Here is a 22,883-nt window from a genome sequence, read left to right as displayed (position 1 = left end):
GCTGAGATGAAAGATTCAATGCATCATTTTAATATCTTATTTCAAAAATGTACTCCAGTAGAACAAATCTGGTCTGAAACGTCCTGAGGTAGCGAGTATGTGGGCGGAAGGTATGAAGAAACCTGTGAGAGGCGGCATTTTTTTTTTTTTTGTCCAAAACGTATGGGCACAAAGTGTCCAAAGTGCTGGTGTGGACTCTCAGCCATCCAGGACACGGTAACTCCAACAACCAACCGGATTTCCATTCAAATATGGGTCCTTTTTTATTTATTTTTGTTAAACAGATGTGCAATTTGGCGAAGGAACGAATGAATCTGGTCAAACTGTCCCAATCTACAGAGGGACTGTAACTGTCCCCAAACTTGGCTTTGGTCACATTTTACCCGTATGACTTGGCAGAAGGATGAATTTTTGGATACCCAATTAAGATTTTCTCAATGTTTTAAAAAATATAAGTTTGTCTGAATTATGGTTGCAATAAGTCTGATTCCCACCAGATGCTACCTTTTCACTGTCTCGATCTGTAAATGTAGCTTCTGAACATAAAAACCTGATAATTGTGAAATGCTTAAACTTCTGTTTGACTTATTCATGATGTGTTTACAATGGGTGGGGGGCACTTAGTTTCTGGGGCTTTTTTCCACCCCTACAATAATACCAACTCTTAAAAGCCTCTGAATATGATTTTGGTTATGTTTGTAGTTTCTCACATATTTCAGTTCATGATTTTTTTCACACACATTAGTTTTAAGAAGGATAAGCTGGGTCTTTGCTCGTCAGATGACCTGCATGAAGGTAAAGGTTCTTGTCCTTTTGTGTGTCCACACCTCCAGCTTTGTTTCCTCAGAAGGTTCAGTGTCGGTGTCCCGCTGCTCCCGGAGCAAAACGCTGAGTTTCCTGAGCAACCTGGTGGAGATAAGCAGCTTCTTACACGTCTGCTCCTGCTCCTGAAGGAATAAGGAAGTCATTTTTCAAACCACATTTTAATATTAAATGTAGCAAATGTCCCTTCCTATTTAAAGTCTAAATGTGCTTATTTAAAAAGTTAACTGGTTTGTTTATTTATTGGCCAAGGTTTTCAAACTACTGAGGTTTTTACTGAGATATTTTCAACACATCCATTTCTATTTTAAACCATTGTCCTTTCATAAATGAATGTGTCAGATTGCTGTTACGTTACAGTAAAAATAAAGTTCTTGGAGATCTGTGACCTTTGTGTCTAAAAGGAGGAGGATTTTTCCCTCGTAGACTTTAACAGTTGTTCTACAGTACAGAGCTACAGTCTGCAGATCTGGATGTCAGGGAGAAAAACTCTGACCATCAGGGAGAGGAGCTCTGACATCTGACCTTCGTCTTAGCTGATTCTGTGGGTTTGCACATGAGCACGCATAATACTTCTGAATGTATGAAAGGCTTTTCTTCAGATGGGGACAACATTTTATAACTTCTTTATTAAATGCATTTCAACATGTTCTCTATGTTCTGGCACTTGTTTTTTTGCACACTTCAGCTTTGAAAGAAGCTTGAATTTATCTTTTAACAATAAACTTGTTAAAATATTAAGTCATTTTTACATCTAAGTTTTAATTGGAAGTATTGACCTATAGTTGAATCCCATTTTTCTGACAATTATAAAGTTTAAAGTTGTAAACTGCAGCCGTTAAAAATGAGTTATTGTCTGGGTGAACTGAAGTAAACTGAATATTCGGATTCAGCCTGTCCTGAGGTAATGATTGCTTTCTGAAACAGTCCTTCTGCTTATATTTCTGCGTATCAGGTAACATTGGAGGCTGCTGCTGCTGAGAGCTGAAATATTCAACATCTATCTGCAATTCTGACAGCCAGAGAGAAAGAGCAAGTTGAGGACTTGAACTCCTCTCTTCTCTCTCCCACTTTCTCTTCTCCATCTCTGCAACATATACTCCTGACAGTCTGTTGCTTAGCAACTGTAAAATAAAGCAGTGGGCTCTGAAGTCAAAGCAAGAGTGAGAGGAGAGGAAGAGAGTTCACAAGTACTGCAATACACTCCTGTTTGTTTGGCTCTCTACATGATCCCAGCGCATCTCTCGGTACCCATCTGTGGATCTGTGATGACTTGTGACTTCTGGTTCTCGGACAGCCGACCAATCAGCTTTGGCTGTGAGGCGGGCTCACTGGTTCCCAAGGCTACCTGTGTGATTGACACTCAGCCTCCTGCAGCGGAGCACACGGCAGTGTATCCCTGATGCTCCTGCTTCCCCCGAGAGACAGTGGAGAAATCTGGGAGCGAAGAGAGACGGAGAGAAAACACAAGAGCAAGTGGAATGCTAATTATTTAAAGTCCTTCGGTCTTTTCCTCCTGCTCTCTTTACTGGAAAGATGAAAGCTGGAGCGCAGGAAGAAGCCGGCTAAAGGCAGAGGAGGGGAAGGATTCCCGAAGAAGAGGGATTTGTTGGTAAGAGAAGCACCCCAGCACTTTTCTCTCTGTGTGTCCTGCCTTCACCAGTCACCTGTCCTTGTCGTCACTGGGAATAATCCGGCGAACATGGGGTCGTTTTCACTGATATGTTCTGTATGTGTGTGTGGGTGAGCCACAGAGATGGATTTTCTGCATGCTGCGTGCCTGTAGAAGTGGTCTGATAAGACTGTTTGAAACCTTCATCACAAATGAAGCCTGCATACCAGTCTCAGTCACGTTTGTGCTTTAGCTGAGTCAAGAGCTGCTCCCCTATATGAGAATATAAGAGCCAGAGGGATTTAATTGAGCTCTATCAGTCACTGCAGGGATACAGTTACAGCTTAGGCTGGGATTTCTAGGCTTGTCTACTGTATCTGCATAAGAGGAGGAGTATTAATTACATAACACTTCATCTATACCCTGGTGTCAGGGCTGTGCAGCATCATGCTGTCCCATTAGTCAGGAAAAGCTTCACTGCTTAACACTGATGTTAAGCAAACTTATTTTAATTATTTTATGTGGAGGAATCTAATATGACAGCTATTTCTAATCCTGAGTTTTACATTTTGAAACAGTGGCTACAGATTCATGGAGTTCATGTTGCTCCAAATGTCAGGCATGTGTGAGGTGCCAGCTCCTCGTGTCACCAGGACTCCCTAAAACCTCCATTAGTCGGTTTGGGTCAGGCGACAGCCGGCCTCTCTTTGCCCTCGGGCCTCGGTTCCGCACCATGGGGACTTGGCTTTCTGCTTGGCTGCTCTTATGACAACAGTCATCTTTCTGACCACCTGAGGACACCTCGAAAGCTTTTAAATCAAGTGAGAAAACTTGGAGCAGCAAGAATTTATTTATTTTTCTTTAGGTTCTGTTTAAGGGAATGTTTGGGATCTTTTTGGGGGTTAGATTTGTTTGGCAAGATTTTGGCTACAGGAAAAGGCAAAGGTGAATCCTAATGTTTCTGCCTGTGTGTGTGTGTGTGTGTGTGTGTGTGTGTGTCTTTGTTTTCCAAAGAGGAGTCAACTTGATTCAAGATGGCTGCCACAGCTAATTGACCTAAAAATGGCTATAACTCATTAATTTGGAGTGTCATCCCCAACACATAATAAATCACACAAGATCTTTGTTTAACATTTTGTCATTAACTATTTGGAGTCAACCCTGTCTGTTAGCAAAATATCTCATGAACCCCTGGATGGATTTTAGTAAAACTTTCAGGAAATAATAATTCAATGTATCACTGCAACCGATTACTTTTGGAGCTGTCAAAATGTCTATAACTCAGTTAATTTTACAGATATGGTGCTAAAATTTGGTGTGGTAGTAGCTGAGAGTCATTCACAACACATACTCTGAGAGTGACATCTGTCAGTCACATGGAAACTACAGCGGAGTCAAGTTTGTTCCAGTCAACGTCAAAAAATCTCTTATTTCCGGGAGATAAGTCACTTGTAAACCTAAAAATCTGGCATCAAAGGTGGCGGGCGACATGCATTTATTTAAGGAATGCCAGGCCTTTAATTTACTTTAACATTTAAAAAGAATGACAAGGTGTTAAAAATAAGTCATACTCTGGCATCTTTTAAAAAATGTCTACCTACTTCTAGCAACATATGAAATGCAAAACTTCTAAACTATTGAAAAAAAATAAAAAAACTTTTTGACATCTTTATTATATGTATTCCATAAAAACACATTCAGCAGCACATTTCAATAATAAATTATAGCTCAAAATTAATAAAGTAGATCCGTTTTTTTTAGGTTTTAAAAGTCGAACACCAGAGCCTTATTATATAGCAAACATATTAAACTTTGCATGATTACAGACACAAACAAAACGTTTCAGACTACCAAAAGGAGACATTTCTCTTCCAGCCATCTTAATGTTATCTGACTCATGATGCTCCATCTTGTCAACTCAACAACATGGCAGCTCAGCAGGTTGAACAGTTTTTAGCTATTACACTTTGGACCACGAGGCTGGATCATCTCATTTCTGTTTTCTTATAGAAACCCGAACCTGCAGTAAATTTATAAGCTAGCAGCTCAATTAAAAGCTGCAGGTTTTTGTGTGCCAGTGAGAACTAATGAGATATTCTATAGCTTTTCAGAAGCTACAGTTGGAGGTGTTTAAGTCTCAAGAGCTCCTGCCTGTTTGCTTGTGTGCGTAGGAGGAAACATCTCATCCTCTGAGTCGCTCTGTCTACTACAGATAGAAAGATTTAAGATTTCTTTCTGCTTCATTAGGCTGCGTGCACATAAGTGTGGGGAAGAAGAAGTCAGTGAGAGGAAGGGGAGATGAGACAGACCAGGAGTCAGATTTGAGCGCACATCTTCACAAGTACAAGCTTTTCACTTCAGCCCACGGATTCGCTGGGATGCCCCACAGCTGAGAGATACAGTAACAGAGGTAATCCAGCGATTACAGTTTGAGCCTGTTAAACCACAGAATATTTCCTGACCAGGGCTGAGGGGGTTGGCTGGAATTAGTCATGTTTCAGCAAGCCTGTTAAATCACAAGACGACAATGTGTCAGTGACTGTGTGTAAGTGACAAAGTGGCAACAGGAGGTGCAAATGCCTTATTACTGTTATCTCATAATATCCTATTGTTGGGACGTATTGAAATTATTGAGGAAAACACATTTTATGGTTGAACTGGTCTTGTAGTTTGCCTAAATACAGAAGTAGCCTAGCTGTTGTAGCAGTCTGACTTTATATGGGTCTGTCTGTTAGCAAAATATCTCATGAACCAGTAATAAATGTTATTACAACTTGCAGAATTGTGGGATGTACATCTAAAACTGATTACCATTTGGAATAAGTGCAATTCAAGATGGCTTCCACAGCCAACTGACCTTAAAAAACACAAAAATTGACCATAACTCTGACAAATTTACATCTACTGACCTAAAGTCTGTATCTTATAAATGTTTAATGTATCTTCCAGGAAATAATCAGTGGAAGTACATCAAGAAATTATTACGTTTTAGAACTAATGCAATTCAAGATGGCCACCACAACTAATTGACCTTAGCTTACAAAATAAAATGCCTATACGTCAAAGAAATTTACAGATATTGAGCAATTTGATGATCTCAACACATACTTCAAGTCCTAAAAGATCATGCCAGATATTGCAATAATGCACAAAATGTAATTTTCAAGGTTTGACCAAAACAACTATAACTCTGTCATTTCTCAACACAACATTTTCTTGGTTTAAAACTCTGACATGAAAGGTGGGAAATATCCATCCCTTCAAAGAATGCCAGGCGTCTAATTTCTTTCAGCTTTTCAGATACTTTTTAATTTGCGCTGAAAATATAAAACAGAGACCAAGAAAGTCACACTTTAAAGCAAGAAACTTATCCAACTGCAAATCACCAAAGTCATTATTACTGCCTTGTAGCTAAAGTCATCAGTCTATAAATATCTGATCTATATTTTCATCTTCTGCTGCCACCGGCACTTTGTCCTTGTGGGGTCACAACAGTAAGATCCCTGCACGTTAAATCTTAAATTTAATTATAATCCAGCTTCACTAAATGATAACTGAATGAATTACAACAAACAATATATAATTATTTGTTTCTGCAGCTCATGACATTTTCTTTGACTTTCAAAATTAGCTTATTTTTCTAAGTGTGTCCTCGGATGTCTCAACCTGTGGACAAGCAGACACCGTACGGGAGGATCTGCTCATTATTTACATGTTGCCTGCATCTCAGCATCACATTATCATTAATTCATCATGCCCACCCTGAAATAAAACCTGTGGGAATGAAAGGTTTCTTCAGTTCAGAGCTCTAGGTGATACGTTTGAAAGAAGCCTCTTCCTGCCTGCTCTTCTGTTTTTACATCTCGATGACGGTCCTGTTTGGGTTCGTGGTTTTGCTCTCTGAAGGCCGTGAATCCAAACAGCATAATGGGCGTCACTTTCAATATTTTACAAACAAATGTTGTTTCATAGAGATGTCAGCAACTGCATCTGTTGCCTAGCAACAATTTCCTGTTGAACATCCTCGAAAAGGTTTTGTAAGTTAATATCCAGTTCTGCGTTGAGAACTTCAGAAGCAGTGTCTGTTCTGATATGTGACACGAGGGAGGATGTGCTCCTCTGGTGACTGATTTCTGTTAGGACTCAAATATTTGTGTTATTATTGTGGTTATTTTATTGCTGTTGCCGTCTTTGATGACTAACAACCTTGGTTTTATTCCATAACAAATACAAGAGACATATCTGCAAAAGCAAAAATCTTACCAAATCGTGCAACAGAAGTAATATGAGTGTGGTCTGAGTTAAATGACATGAATGTCACTATTTTCAGTGCTCTACACTGGTTCTGTGATATGAGCGCTGCAGCTCTGGCTGTTGTGCTGCTTCAATGCAAGCACTACACAAAGTCAAATGAAGAGTATTTTAAAAGGTATGAAGCTTTAGAGTCAATGTCAAGATATTTTAGCAACCACAGAGCACACAAGTTTGCTTAGCAACACAAATAATGGGTTAAGAAAATAGTAGTAAAACACGTAAAAAGGTGTAAGAATACTTATTATATCATTTGATCAAACTGCAGGAAAAGAGTTTGAGGTGTTTCAGATGTGATTTGCTCTTCAATGAACCATGTAGTGGTTAGCTTGAATTTATCAATAAAACTTGAATATTCTGAAATTGCTCCGATTGCTGCAACAATAGCATTCTTGCAGATAAAGTTGTTGGTACCCTTCCATAATAATAATAATAAAAAACAAAAAGCAAAAAACTAAACACAGCTGATGTGACTGGCTAAAAAGATCTGCTTTTATTCTTCATTAGTCCAACAAACATTGGGGCTTGTCATCATGCAGTTTGGTGAATTCCTGTCTGTCTTTTTTGTATTTTTCTGTAAATAGTGGAGCCCTCCAGAGTCTTCTTCCATGGAGCCCATTATGATTCAAAACAAAGAAGATGGTGACGTAGTTTGACCTTGGAGTTCAGCTTGAATGGTTTTCGATGGTTGTGCCCGTGTACTGGGAGGTTGTGTATGGTCCTGGGAACTTTATATTTTTTAACAGTCCAGGCAGCTGTGGTCAGAGGAACATCCAGCTGCTTGGAGATGGTCTCGTAGCCTTTATGTTGAACATCAACATCTATAATCTTCTTTCTGAGCTCTTCAGACAGCTCTCACCTCACCTTTGCTTTCTCTGCTTCACATTTAGTGCACACAATGACACCAAACTACCCAGAGGCATGTTTGTTCTTTAAAAAGGCTGAATGGCTGATGAAAAACTTTAAGACACCTGCAATACTAATTTAGAAGAAACACTTAGTTTAAAACATGACTAAACTACAAAGACTATCAGTCCCTTTAAGTTTACCAACAATTTTTTAGCATGTCTGTAATTTTTTATTTTTTTTGGTTTACTCTATCACATTCAAAAGACATGCAGATCTGAAACTGATGATTGCTTTTAGCTGAATCACATTTCACAATAAATAAAGCATTGTTTCAATGGGCTGTGAGCGGACCGAAACATCTACCCATCCTGTAAGAGAGTGACTGCTCATAATTATTCCATGCAGCCACACTTAACCTGGGGGTGAGGGCCTCGGCTGTTCAGGAGAAGATCCGAACAGAATCCCACTGCTATGAGACCTGAGGGCAGACCCAGGACTCACTGGAAGAATGATATCTCACAGCTGGACTGGGAATTCCTCACCAGATAAGCTGGAGACGGGGGTCTGGGGATCTCTGCTTCAGCTGTTACTCTGCAAAGATGGATGGATGGATTCATTGATTTATTTACTTTAAAAGAAACAAATTTCTAATCAGTGAAAGAAATTCTACTAGATAAGTTTCTTTTTTGAAGGTTGGAGTGGGGACATAAACTCAGACTAAGTGCAGATGAAATATTTCCGAAGTAGTCTGATTTCAGAAAGACCGTGTGTATTCCTGTCTGTACAGTTACTGGATAGTTGCATCATTCTCAGCAGGATTATGAAACAGTAAGAAATGTGCAGAGAGGGAAGAGAAAGACGGAGACAAAGAAGGAAAAGGGACACATGAGAGAGACAAAGCTTGTCGGGCTCCTCCAATAAAAGATGCTTAATTCTTTTGTCACAAGAACAGCTTTAAAGTGATGATACAACTCGGGGAGTATTAGAGAGAGTGACTCATTTAAGTTACAAGCCTTCATCTGTTCCTATTATCGAACCACATGTGAGCATTTTAATCTGTAATCAAGAAATAACAGGCCCCAATCAATGTGTCTGACTGTCCTGCAGCTCCAGAGAGACAGCATCTGTCAAATGAATCAGTGCAATCATATGAGTGAAAATCACCGTGTCTGTGTTTGGCTCTGGGATTTCAGACACAATTACAAGAATCCACTTTTTCCATTAGCACTTTCTGATACTGAATCTTATGTGTAAAAGAAAAAAAACCATTTTGTTTTGCAGACATCACTTTGGCCCTCTTAGGCATTTTTATTCTTAAACATGTTCTTGCTTCTTGACTGAAAGGCCATTTTTGAAACAAACTGGCCCCCTGCACCTCTCTTCAATGGGTAATTCAGTTCTTTTCATATTTGTTCTCCATGTCAGGCGAGTTTTATGCAAATTACCCACTCTGAGTGATGTTTACAGCTCAGGGATGAATGACTGCCTTTTTTTCTCGTTACCATAATGCTTAGAAAATGGTACATTTTTCTCCATCAGAGGGAGATGATGGTGTGTGGTTTGAATAGAGTCATCAAAGGATTACTGAATAGTTTTACTGGATGCAGGTCCAGGAACCAGAAGATCGTCTGTCTCACATCACAAATCCTTCCATATATCTCAAAAACACAGCAAAATAACTGCAATCAAGACGCACAAACAACACAGCAAAAAACTATAGAATCAACATATCAACAAAAAAACACAAGATTACAAGGAAAAATAAAATAAATGTATTTCAACACATCATTATGCAAAATCAAGACATTCAAATAAAAGCAAAAACATTAAGATGCAGCAAGACTAAAACAGAATATTTGTTCTGAATCACTTCAGTGCTTTCATTTATTTATTTTTTTTTCAAAGAATAAATCTGCAAACAAACCAAGATTGTTGTTAACAACGGAAGTATTTAAGTACTTTTTTTTTTACTAGATGAGAAGTAAAAGCTGAGTAATTTATTGTAATATGGATGGGTAATTTTTGTTCTTTGATCCAACATTATAAGAAATATTATCAAAATACATTTACCATGTCTCTCCCGTGATTACAACTGTGTAAAGACAATTAAACACAGATAATCAATTCACAGTAGATAAAATCAAAGCATAAAAAATGCTTCAACATAAATCTAAAAATGTAGCTGCAGGGGTGGAAATCAACCTGATGGATCTGAATGCCTCTGCATCTACGCTGATCTGCCAAAAACAAAACACATACCTTGCTTACAGCGACGACAGAGACAAAAACAAACAAAAAAAACCCACACATATATATATATTTATATCTCAAGATATTTTTTCACATTTAACATATTTTTTTGAACAGAATATTGTTAACATAAAACTAAAATTACAGCTCAAATGTCATCTTTTATTTACATGAATACATTTGAACAGTATTTCTGTGGTTGTACTGGTTCAGGACATGTATGAGGACAGCAGGACAGTGGGGAGGTGAGCTGTAGAACAACGAGGGATGAAAGTCGTAGAAAGACAGAGTACCTGTGTGTGAACGAGAGGGAGGCAGGTGGAACAGTGACGCTACAAGGTCAGAGGTCACAAAGGTGCAGGACTTCATGGACTTAGGGTCCACTGTCCAGGAGGACGGGGAGTGTGATAAAAAGATGAAAAAGAGAGTCCAGGCAGGAGGGAGTGGATGGAGAACAGGTCAAAGGAAAGGTTTACAGACAGTGGTGAGAGCAGCCATGTTGGACGGTTTGGAGACAAAAAGACAGGAGACAGAACAGGAAGTGTCAGAGCTGAAGATGTTCAGGTTCTCCTTGGGAGGGACGAAGATGGACAGGATGAGGAATGAGGTCATCAGAGGTCCAGCACAGGTTGAAGAACTGGGAGATAAAGTTAGAGAAAGACTGAGATGGTTTGGACATGTCCAGAGGAGGGACAGTGGGTGTATTGGTAGAAGGATGTTAGAGATGCAGCTGCCAGGAAAAAGACAAAGAGGAGACATATGGATGCAGTTAGAGAGGACATGGAGGGAGTTGGACTGAGGACAGAATTAGATGGAGGAGGACGACTCGCTGTGGAGACCCCTGGAAAGTTACAGCCTAAAGAAAAATAACTTTTTCTGATTTTATTTTTAGTTCTTGTTTAGCTCATTTTAGCTTTCAGCTAGCCTGCTGTTTTACAAGTTTCTGCTTGTTTTAACTTCAACAGTTCAGTTAATTTATTCTTCAGCAAATTTCAGTAAAATCATTCAGCACTTGGCATTGGGATTGCGTTTTCACAGAAAACACAATTTTTCTACTTAAATTTTGTGTTCATGAGCATGATTGTTGTCCACATACATGCATCTATCTGTTACATTTAATAAACATTTTAGTTTAAGTTTCCCTCCTCCCTTTTCTGTCTTCCTACCTTTTTGTCTTTATTTCTTTCTTTGCTCTGATGAGCTGCAGCTCTGTAGGTTACCATAGCACCCGGGAGAGAAAAAGTCAACCCACACAGTCTCCTGCCTACCGCCCATTCTCTTCCTCGATCTCGCTCACTCTGCCGCTGTGTCTTTCCTCCTGCTCTCTCCATTTATCTCTTGCAGTCCACAAAGCCCCCTGCCGTTCTCCTCAGCGTGACAACATTACCGTTTCTTAAAACTATTTGCTTTGCCTGGTAAATTAGCACGTGTTCACCTGAGTGTGTGTGCACACTTGTAGATGCTTGGTTATGAATTTGCAGAAATGTTCTGACCAACGTGACGACAACTCTGCTTCTTTGTCCGCCCCCACGCGCAGGATGCCCGTGGACACACACACAAGCATCTCGCACCAAGGCCTTCCACGCTCTCCAGCGGTGGTAATGCTCTACACAGGAATCCAACATATCATAATTCTGGTCAAAGATGAGCAACTGATTATGTACTAATTTTAACTCTTTTGAAATGTCATCTGAGTGTCCTCCCAACCTTCAGCCAGTTTAATGAGTTGATTAGCCTCCTAAAGCCAACCATACAAGCCTCAGTACTGATCTGCTGCGCCTCGGTGAGTTTTCATGTTAACAGCTTCCTGTTTGAGAGTACAGTCCTTTTAAATTAATAGAAAATAATAAAATTACAAGTGTTGCACTAGTAAGGGTCCTTATGAACAAAATGCATGCACACTCAGTTACATAGAATGCTGTGCAAAAGTTTTAAACTGCCTCTAGGTTTTTTTTTTCTTCTTCTTCACAGAGGCCAGAATTTAATGAATTTAATTTAATTTTCATAATTTTTTTCAGGCTTTCTGTTTTTTCACTCATTTTCTGTGCAGCTCCATTCACCTTCTGAGCTTTGTTTCTGCCTCTGTTCTGCAAAACCATTAATACAGCAGAAAGTCTTTATGGGACAATGGACGCTCCAAATGGTCTTAACAGGTCACATCTGCTAAAGTTTAGTCTAATGGCCTGAGTGGTGAGACAAATAAATAAATGCATTAATAATTTGCTGTTTAAAAATACAGGTAATTAAAACACAAGACAGTCGAGGAAAGGTGAGATGGATGGATAGTTTCCATGGTTACAGAGTGTTGCTGGGCTGGTTGTTGGGCTGCCCACTCAGCCTGCATACTCACACACATTTAGTTATACAACACACACACTCATTCACCCACAGATCCACAGCCAGATATACGGACTACAGCTGGACAGACTCACATACAGACACTTCCAGGCACGGAGTTGGAAACTGTAAAGTCACAGATCTGATCAAAAGTTGTAGTTGCACTAATTTGGTCCCCATAAGGATAAAATCTGGGGTTAAACACACATACAAACTCACTCAATTATGTTGTGTGTGTAGTAGCAATAGCCCACTCAGAGCGCTGCAGAGACAAAGACAGAAACAGAAATACCAAAGTAGGTTAGAGCAGAGCATTCTGGGATGGCAGGATACCCCCTGGGCTTCTTTTCTTTTCTTTTCTCCCTCTTCTTGCTTCTTGCTCCTACTTTTCCTTTCACTTTTTCACCTCATGTTTACTTTCTTGCTCTATTTTCATTTTTTTTCATCTAAAATCTGATGTTTAGATGTTTACTCTGCATTTTGTCTCACTTGTGTCAGTTTGCATGTGTGACAAAACTTCAGGGATGTTTAAAGTTTAACTCCTGAATCGTTTCAATTTGTTATGTTGTTTTAATATTTCTTTGACAGCATCATGCAACAATCGTTCGGCTGTATTAAAGCTGATCTTTGTTCCATTTACAGGAAGTGGAGGGTACCATCACATCCTTCCTCCATCTGGGATGGAAACCCCCTAAGTCATGCCATGCGCTCAACAACAAAACAAACAATTGAATTATTGACATTTTCATTGGATTTATATACAGAAATATATATAATTATGAGTTATTGTTCTGAAATTGGAATGATTTTTTTTACAGAAGGAAAATAGCAGGTTCTGATTGAGCCCTAAAATAATCACAAAGTCATCATACAATTCTTTTGAGGATTAGAAGCATTTCCCAGAAACTTTATATCTAAAGTGGCTCCTAGAAATGGTCTCAGCTCAATGAATACAGAAGAGCTGAGAATATCTAACAACCCAATGACCTCCAGATCAATATTTAGTTAAAACATAAAACCACTAATGTTAGGCAAGATATAAAGATACTCACTTTTAAAAGCCTTTGAACACACAACAGCGCATATAACCAATTAGAAAGCAAATCACATGTTTCCTTTTTATAAATCAAAATCACCATGAAGCTGTAAGCAAGTAAACAAGATTAATTACCTCACCTTTGCTTTTAAAAAGAAGTTGACAGTCCTTTAAGTAACATTTAAAACGTTCACACTTCATCACAAGACAGGAGAAATGGAAGAAAAACAGCAGCAAAGAAAGCACAGTTCAATGAGTTTAACACAATAAAAAAGTGAAAAAGGTGCTTGGTGTTTTTGGTTCTGGAAACATGAACAGAAATATAACTTTTTATCCAGCTTTATCTTGTGATGGTGTTTGAAACGTCCCTCCAATGTTGGCTTAGAGGTTCAGCTTGAATTATTCAGGTTGTTTATTAAAGTAAATGTATTTTTTCCAAACTGTGACTCTAAATACTTTTAGGTTCCCAGTAAATTACCCTTTATTTGTTAGCCATAATATCTGGTACACTTTCCCAATTTAAGCCACTAGGATCTAAAAACATGTTGGGATGTTAACAGTAACAACTTTATGAACTATATTCTGTGCGTTAGTAATCATAAAAATTCAAAGCTAATTACATTTTTTTTTAAATAGTCCTCAAGTCAGATTTCTAACCTGAATAAATCTATCCATTATGTAACCAATTTTTCAGAAATGAGCCAAAATATACAAAATATTTGACTCAGATATTCAAAGAAATCAACAGATGAACAAAGAAAATGTGGAGTTTATATATAAGTATATATATATATATCACATTTAAAACAACTAAGTTCAAATAAAAACAAAAATAAAAGAATAGGACAATAAAACCAACATATAAAAGCATGTCAAAAGTAGATAAGATCTATCTATATTTTATTGTTATTTTAAATCAAAAGCCAAGAAAAACAACATTCTGCTACAGTTCAACATCCGGTATTTTCCGGGGTCATTTATTAAAAGCAGAAGCAAATGAAAACGTGAAGCTTTTGTAACTCTTTTAATGAACATTCAGTCAATTATTGACTCGTTTCCTTCATTCATCCTCTTTGCTGTTGTAGTGCAATGCAGAGAGCAGAAAGCAGAGATTGACAGACAGGAAGCAGAAGGATGAGAAGCTCCATGTTTGGCAGACATAAGAAATCCCCGGAGTCGTTGAAAACTTGCTGGCTCCGTCCCTGGTGTCTGACCGTGCCCACCACAATGCTTTTAGTTACAAAAAAACTCCCGAGGGACTCGGTTTTTTTCTCGCTTAAAGAGGTGGAGTTGTTAACATTTTTTTTTACCATTCTAAACAATTCACAGCCTTGCTTGGCTTCGTGTCTGCACAGCAGTTTGTCAATATGAGCAGTGTTTTATGCATTCACTGCTAAAACCAGGAAAAGTCACTCACTGTTTGACTTTTGCTGATGTTAGTTATTTGCGAAATGGGAAAGACAGCTGTTCATACACAGAACGATTGCAAAGGGTGGCAAGAAAAGAATGGAAATATCAGGGGGGAATGAAAAGGAGAGGATTCTGGATATAGATGACAAAACGATAAAGGTGAAAAAAGAAAACAAATACAAAGAAAGACAAACTAAAGACAGGGAGGAACAAAGAAATTAACCAAAAAGGGAAAAAACAAAACATAGCAGAGATGCAAAAAGTGTACTAATGTAAATAAATGAAAAGAGAAGTCATGAAAAAGTAAAAAAAAAAGAAAGGGAATGAAAGAGTAAACAGAAAAATTATGTGGGATGAAGCCCTCCTAACTGAAGAGAGGAAGAGAAGCCCCTGCAACTTGGGTCCATTTGACCCAAAGGCTAGGGGAGGGTTAAAAAAATGATGTTTTGTAAATGATTTAAAAAATCAGCATCTTACCTGCAGCAGGGAGCAGTAACTGCAGTACAGGAAAGATAAAAATAAGGTGTTAATTTGTGTTGATTCATGCAGTTTTTACCTTGCAGCTGTGTGTTCAAATATGCATTTTTGAAATATAAATCTTTAATTTTAATTAATTATTTGAGGCCTAATAAAAAGTGTCATGTTGCACAAAGCAGCAGCCTGTTAGTGAGTCAAGAGGGTGTTTAGGGGGACTTTTGGATCAAGGGTAGAACCCCCTCCAAAGACTCTGGCTCCAAAAACACAGCATGGCAGTACCCAAAAAACTGACATTTTGAACAATGGAAGTTATTGATTCATCTTTATGTATGTCAGTTTGTCCAACAGAGTCGCAGCATTAAGTATTTCTCTGAAAACAAAGTCAAACTGTAAAAATCCACATTATGCTCAAATACGAGCTCATCAAGTTTCAGTTGTTCCAATCATCCTTTCCTTTCACTTGTTGCCTCCATGCAGTGGAATCAAGCTAAACGATGGAGTCCCAGAGTCATACCTGGGTAAACAGTTCATTTCTGACCACCTGCTCACACCTGCAGTAACATTAAAACCACATGCTCCCATTGGTTCTGCTGGAAACCCTGACATACGACTGCCCAGGATGACAATTGCTCCTCTTGTTGCTTTTTCCTCTTTTTTTAATCACATATCCTCTTTTTCTTCTCTTTTGTCTACTTGAATGTAGATAATAGAATGTGTATTTCATTATCAGTTTTGTCTCCTTTTCCCTTTCGTCACCACAATAAAGCCACACATGCCTGACATTACGTTTGTGTGTCTGAGTGTCTCTCTGTGTGTGAGCGTCCCAGAAAAGACGGACCTCAGGGAGTTGTGCTCTACTTACACTCCTTTATTAATTCACCCTTGGCTCTCGCTTTGTTTGCCAGGATGGACGGGATAAAGAGAGAGAAAGAAGCCGTAAGAGGAAAGGGAGGGCAAACAAGTAAATGAGTTCAGGGGAATAGTCACAACAGACGGTAAACTAATATTTGTTGATTCTTTTGTGCACACGTTTACAAGGGGCAGTTTATTGAGTAAAATTAACTTAATGTTCTAATTTAGGCTTGGCTTTCTTATACAAAAACATTTTTGGTCTTTAATGGCATCCACTTGTCATCACCAGTCATTATTAAGAGTATTTCAAAACAGATTTTCTGGAATCAATAGTTATGGGTTGAGAAATACGATGTGTTTGGATGGAATAGCTATACAGATTAATCCTCTTTGTTTCTAATAATACATTAGATCAGGGTCTTTGGTTTCCCAACAAACCTCACAGTGGCCTGTGCTGTATCTCCTTGGTAACGAGCACCCCCATATCACTGAATGTCATTTGGATTGCTTGGATGGACTGATATTCAAACAGGGTGACACTATTTATGAAACAAAAAAATCCATGGTGGTTGATGAATACTTTGAGATCTATCAGAAGAGCCACTGACTTTATGCAGAAATGTACAACATTTTGATCTTCACACCTAAAAACCTTGTTTGTTTGCTCAGTCATGTGGTCATTAGTGAAGGTCTGGACTGTTTTGTCCAAGTTTAGTCAAAAGTTGATCCTCCTGTTAACTCTGCATCTCTGCTTTTGTTTTTTGACATTAAAATACCTTTTGATTTTCATATCCTTCCTGCTTCCTAGTTTCTTTGTGTTTTATGAACTGCAGCATATGCTCTATATATACATTTCTTAGGATGATCTTGATTGGTTGAAATAAATGATCAGCTGTTTGACACAAACGTTTTACTTTTGTTTTTTTTCTGTTCACACAGGAAACCATATGAAGACAGCACAGAAATAATCAATTTGAAGAGAGAAACCTGGAGTTTAATGAAGACAAACATAAAGCAGAACTGAGCGACGGACAAACATGTTCAGCATAGCGTGGTACCCATAAAAGCCTTGGAGGGGCCTGGGGAGAGGCAGAGATGAACCTGACCAACAGCAGGGTGCCACCTGGGGAAATAAGCTCCACCCACCTCTGATATCAAGGGTGACTCACAGACCGACTAAAGCCTCATACGCTGACATCTGAATCCTCCTTGGCCTAGAGTACAGGTAGGAGTTGGTTTTGCCTGTCAGTGTTTTTAAGTACCTCTCAGACTGTGGAGCAGGAGGATGAAGTGATGCAGTTTAACTGTTTGTGGTAAAATGACAGAGTTTCACACCTCAGCAAATGGCCAAACACTGGAAACTATATAGAATAATAAAAATAATATAAATATTTATAATGGGCAAGAAATGGCATTGTTAAAATTATTATTACAATACAGTTTCCTTACAGAAAAGCCAGTCATTAAACGTGCCGTTTTGGAAAGAGTAACAATATAATCCACCCTGCAGATGTTATACCCCACAAATACTAACTGCCACAGCCACATGTTTTAACAAAAATAAATATTTCAGGTTTGTGTGGTTGAACTGAAGCAAAAGGAGCATTATAATATAATAAGATAGTATGATGGAACAAGATATAAGCAGTTTGAAGGCCAAACTGTAGATATTACTGAATTTTAATGACTAATCAGCCACATATGCATTTCGAAATATACTACAAATATCAAAAGGTTATTATGAGCTAATGTTTATTGGTTATTTATTTAAAAAAGACAATATACATAGACTTGTCTTTACCCTGTAAATGCACCAGATTCAGCCATGAGGGACAGTTTTCCTTTATAGATCCCAGAGGTTTGATGGTCAAACACATGAAAAAGAAAAAAGATGACTTAAAATACACCAATAAAAGCTAACAGCACAGGCTGTAAAGATACTTGTGAATTACAAATTCAATAAAGTAGGGAAAGTTAGAATTCAGTTAGAATTAGATTAGATTTTAACACAAAAGTTGTCTTGTTAAGATGGAAACTCTGGTATTTGAGCAAGAACTCTCAATAGTACAACTTTGTTTGTTAAGAGATTTATTTTATTATTAGTGTTCTTTTTAATTGTTTTTTCTCAATGTCCTTGGTGGTAAGTTGCTCAGGTGTCAAAATTACCTGCAGTTCAACATTTAGGCACCCGAATTGTGCACCTTGATGGATTTTAGACTTTTTAGCATAAATTATAAAAGTGTAACAGGTAAAGTTTGACCTTTGAGTTATTCAGTGACTGTTTGGAATAAAATAACTGCAAGTGGGAGTTCTTGTGGGAAAACAGGGCAGGGTTTTTATGTCAGCTTGTTGCGTTTTCCTCACTCTCTGTCCCTTTTTATTCTTCCTTTTTAATTTCTCAGGTTTTTTTTTTTCTTCCTCTCTATCTGCTGTTGCTATAGAAACCCATCCTACTCATCTCTGTCTGCTGAGTCAGGAAACAGACTCGGGTGGTTATATCAGAATCACTAGGTGGCACCTCACTCTCATCTATTAAACGCTGCTCCGCCTAAAAGCTTGGGTAACATAAAGCTAATCTGGGGAAATCATGACCTTCCTCATCCTCCTCTTTCAGAAGCAGTGTAGCGGTGTCTCATTTAGTCCAGTTGCATTACTCCTTTTCAACACTTAATTAATGCTTAAACTGACTGTTTAAATGATCTGAACAGTTCAGAAACACCTCATAAGAATAATCTTTTAAAGTTTGGATTCAGACATCATTACAACAAAAACAGAGCCAGTGAAGAGACACAGCTAAATTTGTTCTGCCTTTCCTGAAAATAAACTTACACGCAGCTCCTAAACTTAACATGTTGGATGTTGTTTAATCTGTATGCAAATCAAGTGTTCAGACATAAATTAGTGGTTAAATGCTTCAGCAGTTTCAGGCAGCAGAATGTGAGCTTAATAAAAGTGTCAGATGTGATTGTGCTGCTTTAGCTGGCAAATCCCTTTAATGTGTGAGAAAGATGTTTTGTTTTCTGAATCATGCTCTAGGAAAGCTATGGAAGTTTAAGGTTTCAAAGTTTTGCATGTCTTTGGGATTTAAAAATATCAATTCTGACAATAACTTAAAAATCTTAATTACAGTTTCAAAAGAACAAGTGATATAGTCCTAGACTGACTCAAATTTCAATGAAAATTTAAAAAAAGTTGAGAAAAAATTAAATGAACGTTCTTGCTGTAAAATCTGTGGAATCACAAAGTGGTGGAGGTTACCAGACATGAAAGCTGCACCTCATCAGGAGGCTAGTTTATACCTGCCTGAGGTGATTCTTTCTTTCTTTATTTATCGAAATAACACGAATGAATTTATATAATTCTTTTCCCTTGTTTTAAAAACAAGACAAGAGTGACTAGATTAGGATAAAATATATGGTTTATGTGAAACTGTTTACAATTAAGGCATCCCTGTACTTTAAGCTGTCTTGAACATTTGGTGTGCTGTTTTGCCTTTCCATTTTCTTATCCACATAAAGGTTCAGTAGAGCCTCGCACAGTTGGCTAAATCTACAGTTTCTTAAGCAGTAGCTGCAGAAAACCCATGGGACTGTGTCTTCAGTCTGAGCCGAGCTGAACAGAGTTAATGGCTTTTATGAACAGCTCCTGCATGACTCATTCCAGGGGCCACTTTACAGGAACATCCAAATGAGAAAATCCTGTTTTAATCCCACTTAAGAAAGCAATTTAGAGTTTTTCAAACAGAAGTCAGGCTGCTGAATACTGTGTCAATCAAGCTGGGATGTAACAGTCTATGAAACTCCCCCAATCTGTGGTAGAAGCAGAAAATTATTTGATCTAATAGAATGAGTCACAATCAATTCACATTTTTTTCCGATGGAAGCTATAAAAAATGTACCCGTGTGACTCTTACCGAGTTCTTCATCAGACACCTAAACACTGTTTGACAAACTATTTAAAACCATGACTCACTGCACTTTTCACAGTAATAATAAATGAATGAAACAAAAAAAAAAAAAACTGGAATATAGGAAGATTATGAGGACAGCTGTGCTACATGTGAATGCAGGCAGTTATGTCTTATTTGATTAGAGCAAATTAACATCTTTAAGCAGCGCCTTCTGAGAGCAAACTAATCTCATTGCATGTCTTGATGAGCTGGAAGGCCTTAGTTTGAGAGGGCTGACACAAAGTTGCAATCGTCCTCACATACAAGCGCCAACCAGGACTTGGCTGTCAATCTGTATGCAATTCATTTATTTAGTTTTATTTTTTATTTTTTGTAGTAAGCACCTTTTATTTTAATTGACATTGTAGCATTGCAACTCAACTGACAGCCATTGCAGCTTCTTACATTTTAAAATATTCTGACTTGGACGAATATTTAAGTTTGAGGCTGCACTAATTAAAACATAACTGCATTTATTTCACAAAACACGTGTTTAAAAACCCTCCCAAAACTAGGCTAAAACACTTTCTGTGTATATACATGCTAATCTTTGCATTTCTCACTGCATGGCCTGAACCGTGTCGAGCTAAGTGAGAAATGTTCAATTATTTAGGGCACATCCAGAAGTGGGCTAACCTAAAGTTGTACTGCAATCCCCGTAAAAACCACAACTTTTTACACTTCAGTGAATATAACATGGAAGATTAATATTTAACTGTCAGAGTTGTTCTCCCTTGTGTCTAATTCTTTTTAAAATGTTGGTCCAAGAGAGTTAAGGTTCAGGAAGGTTGAGCAGTTCTCCGACAAAACTGATGGAGGAGATTTGAGCTGCTGTTTAAACATGTTTATGGATGAATAAATCCTGTATCTATAGTCTGAAAGAGGTTTGAGTGTTTACATGTTGACAATGTAGGCTAACCTGTACCTCATTACTTATATTTATTTAATTAATGGGGGAGATGCACAATCGGCCGTTTTGTACAAGTTGACAGACTTACTGTCAGACTTATTTACTGATGCCTTAATAAGATGTCTCTGATAATTATTTATTTTATCATCAGGAATTTATAACTTGTTTCATTTTAGGGGTCACTTCAACGTTTTGTTGTAGGGTTTTTCTTGCCTGGGGTGGATGTCTTTCAAGAACAGTTGTTCAGCTAACACACAAATAGAAGTGTAGATGAAAAATTACATCCAAGCACAAAGAAAAATACTTCCCAAAAACTTTTTTTTAATTTCATGAATAATCTAAGTTTTTCAAACTTAGACACAAAATAAAATCCCAAGGTTGTTCTGTTTTTGAGGAATCTTTCAGCTGGTAATTATTTTAAAACCTCCTTTTAAACTATAAAGCATGAATGTTTGTCATGTGTCATCTTTAACTTACATTTCCCAACATGTTAAGGAACAGCATTATTATTGTGTACACAGAATTTAAAGATAAAAGTCTTCCGCCATCTCCAATCAGTCTTCATCCATCTGTTTGCTCTTTAGCTGTCGTCTCTTTGCTCCATTCAGGTATCATCTCTTCCGCTGTGATTGCAGGAACAGTTGCCATAGAAACAAAAAATCTTTGGTGAAATGAGAAAAGAGCTGAGGAAGAAAAGAAATAAATAAATGAGAGAGTTTGTAAGGCAAAATAAAGCCAACTTTAAGGTATTCAGTTAGCAACTCTGTATCAGAGTAAAAGCTTTCGTTTGTTAATTTTATCAATTCCTTTATTTCATCTGTCATCTTTCTTTCATTCCTCTGTTCTGGAGTCGAGTGCCTTTTATATCTTTTGGGTCTGATTGACATAGATGTTGTTGTTATCATTATGGGATGGATCTTTGCTTCAGGTAAAAACTGACGATTTGATGTGTTATTTACTTTTCAAAGCAAATAATCAAAGTCATGAAGAGTGTTTTGTGACTAGCAGGCTGTCTCTTCATGAAACGGCTTTTATTCTGAAAGTCCCTTTAAAGAACAGTTGTTAACTTTATTGCTTTGGAATTTGCAGCCATGCAAATTAAAATAAATAAATAAAAATTCCTGATTTTTCACCAAACTGTACATGATAAAATATTAATTTGCTTGTGTCATGCAGCCTATAGAGTGGGGAAAGTTGTGTTTGTGAGTCTTTCTCTGTATTAATCTCATTCATATATTCATCAGCAGGCAGAAGTGCTGACGCAAGTGAGAAGGAGGCACAGAGAGAGAGAGAGTGAGAGGCAGAATGTGTGAGATAAAGTGCAAGGAGGAGAAAGAAAACCAAAAAATCCCTTCAACCAGATGTCTGTCTGCAGCTCTAATGTGATTTTTTATATTAAACATGCAACATATCAAGCATTAAACTTACATGACAGAGGGAGAGTGTCCTGGGAAAACATGGGAAAGTAGAACTACAAAAAAGTTATCTTACCTTCTTTTCTCTTTTTGAGACAAATATGAAGTTATGCTCTAAAAACAGCCAATTAAATTTTGAAATGCTGACTATAATAAGACTACAACACTAACTCTAATGTCCTACACTCCTTTTGTGTCTGTCTGTGATGACAACTGAAAAACAAAAGACTAAAGCGAGCGCTAAATTACTTCAGACACATTGTGAGCAAAAATAGACAATAAAAGGGGAAATGATGAAAAACGAGCATATCAAAAACTGGAGTGTGTGGTTGTAAAAAGATAAAAACATTGACCTTAGACTCGAAGCTGTCATTACCCATAATCCATCAGGAATCTGAAGACTTTATGAAGAGCTTGCTGGCTCTCCGAACCAACCAGGTGTGACATGCTTCTCATTTTCAGAGCAGCAAAGTAAGTAATGAAGAGTTCATTTAGTGCTGGACCGTCAGTAAACACAACTTAGACAAACTCAGGGGAAATAATGTTTCACTTTAGCGGCACTCTCAGACCATTAAAAAAGACAAGTGCCTTTTATGGAAGCAAGGTCTCAGAAGGGATGTAGATTTTTCCACATTTGAGGAACAAAGCGTTTC

At 37.8% G+C, this 22,883-nt stretch overlaps 1 protein-coding gene across 1 annotated transcript in view; it reads left to right on the top strand.

Annotated features, from left to right (window-relative positions):
• The first annotated feature begins 2,106 nt into the window (after nt 1-2,106).
• lrrc7 (leucine rich repeat containing 7) overlaps nt 2,107-22,883 on the top strand; it is a 91,119-nt gene continuing 70,342 nt past the window's right edge. Inside the window, exons 1-2 of the mRNA XM_017420496.3 lie at nt 2,107-2,434; nt 16,896-17,181. The gene's annotated coding sequence lies outside the window, so the exon portion shown is untranslated. The remainder of the gene's footprint in view (nt 2,435-16,895; nt 17,182-22,883) is intronic.

Source organism: Kryptolebias marmoratus, linkage group LG24, assembly GCF_001649575.2.
Source record: "Kryptolebias marmoratus isolate JLee-2015 linkage group LG24, ASM164957v2, whole genome shotgun sequence".
NCBI classification, from domain to species: domain Eukaryota; kingdom Metazoa; phylum Chordata; class Actinopteri; order Cyprinodontiformes; family Rivulidae; genus Kryptolebias; species Kryptolebias marmoratus.
The sequence above is the reverse complement of the archived record's forward strand: the minus strand, read 5'-3'. Positions and strand labels throughout refer to the sequence as shown.